The sequence below is a fragment of the Octopus bimaculoides genome, chromosome 23 (genome assembly GCF_001194135.2).
Source record: "Octopus bimaculoides isolate UCB-OBI-ISO-001 chromosome 23, ASM119413v2, whole genome shotgun sequence".
Classification (NCBI taxonomy): Eukaryota; Metazoa; Mollusca; class Cephalopoda; order Octopoda; family Octopodidae; genus Octopus; species Octopus bimaculoides.
In genome coordinates, this window is record NC_069003.1 from 20,787,463 (window position 1) to 20,789,714 (window position 2,252).

Below are 2,252 nucleotides of genomic sequence, written 5' to 3' on the forward strand. Positions count from 1 at the left end.
TATATATATATATATATTGCTAGCAATGACACAGTATTTTGTTTTGCAAGCAACCATGATTTACTTCCAAAATATTACAAGTCAACTGGCAGAAATGTTAGCATGCCGGGCGAAATACTTAGCGGTATTTCGTCTCTCTTTACGTTCTGAGTTCGAATTCCGCCGAGGTCGACCTTGCCTTTCATCCTTTCGGAGTCGATAAATTAAGTACCAGTTGCGTATTGGGGTCGATCTTATTGACTGACCCCCTCCTCAAAATTTTCGGGCCTTGTGCCTAGAGTAGAAAAGAATATTATGTCTTGTTTTGTGTTAGCAGTGCGATATTCTCGCTTTAAAATTTATCTCTACAAATTTTTTTTATAGATTTCACAGTCAGCCCTGAAAGTTACGACGTTTTATATACGAATACATCATTCTACATCATTGTTAAATTTCCTGAAAATAAAGCTCTTGTTTTTGGTTAATATCGTGTTGTTGCTTTTATTAGTAAATTCGTTGGGGTTGACTTCGTTATTATACCTGGTTTCAATAAATTCTTACAAACAGGTTGACGCCTATATTATTTCTGCAGGTAGAGGTTCTGTTTGATAATGCTGAATTAGGATAGCTCGTCGTCACGTTCTTTTTGTGGTTATTGTGTTCGTTTTATTTTTTAAACTAAACCGCCATTTTGTTGCTATGAAAAAAGAACGAACGTTTTGGTTCTTCTGGAGGAGTTAAATCACATATGTTGAACATACAACTCGAGAGCCAGTTCCAACCTTTAGCAATGTGTCATATCGTCCCTGACTGAGTATTATAGAACAAATAGTTTTATTGCGTTTTTTGTAATTTTGAAATGGTAGGATGATGAGAGAATAAAAGAGATAAAAAATAGGAAAGAGTTAGAAGGGGAGGAGAATATGAAGAGAGAAGGGGGAGAGATAAACAGAGCGATATAGAGATAAATGGATAGGTATATAGCAAAAGAGAGAGCAGAGAGGGGGGAGGGAGAGGGTTATTGGTAAACGAGAGGAGAAAAATAATGTTGATGAAGTGAATGAAAACAGTGGAGAAGAGGAAGTAGAAGGAAGGGGAAGTGGATAATGATGAGGAGGAGCAGGAGCAGGAAGATGATGACGATGATGATGATGGTGGTGATGGTGATGATGATGATGATGATGATGAGGATGAGGATGATGATGACGACGACGATGATGATGACTATGGTGATGACGATGAAGACAAGAAGGAGAAAGAGGATGAGAAGAAGGTGGAGGAGGGGAGGAGGGGGAGGAGGAGGAGGAGGAGGATTAAAGGGATGATGATGACGACAACGATGATGACGATGATGATGACAATGATAATGATGACGATGGTGATGACGATGAAGACAAGAAGAAGGAGAAAGAGAATAAGAAGGTGGAAGAAGAGGAGGAGGAGGAAGGGGAGAATGAAGGAGAGGAACAGGAGGAGGTGAGAAGAAGAAGGAGAGGAAGGGGAGTTGGGAGAAGAAGAGGGTATGCTACAAGAACAGAGTCAAGAAAAAAATAAAAGCAGCGTCAACAAGCAATAAACAAAGGCAACAATACACTAACAAACAAAAAAGAGTAAACATCTTACGTAAGGCTGTGTGGAGTAAGTGGGTGGAGCAGGGTTGTGGAGTGTCGAGGCTTCTCCTCTGAAGATCTTCTGCCGTTCACCTCTCCCCCCCCCCAACAATCACAAGAGACTGTGTCATATTCGCGATGGTAAAGAAGGAATTTGAAGATCTAAATGTTTAACATGCAGTCGAGATCTAAAGACAAACAACAGAGCGAGGAAACATCTCTTGGCGATAGAAAAAAAATTGGAAACCCACACACGCACGCGCACACACACACACACACACACGCACACACACACATACACACACACACTGACATATGTACATGCACAATTACACACACATACACACACGCACACACGCAAATACACATACACACGTACATACACACATACACATACACAAAAACATGAATGCATATATGTATACATGTCTGCGTATGTATGTGTACTTATATATGCGTACATATATACATGTCTCTCTCTTCCCCCCTCTCTCTCTCCCTCCATATATATATCTATATATATCTGTTGAAGAGCGTAGCTCGAAACGTTAAAGACTTTCCGAATTCCCGAGCGTCATACTAATACATCCTTTTGTTGTTTACACCACCTGTCCTCGTCTGTTGTTGTTTTTTCGTACATTCTCCCATATATATATATATATA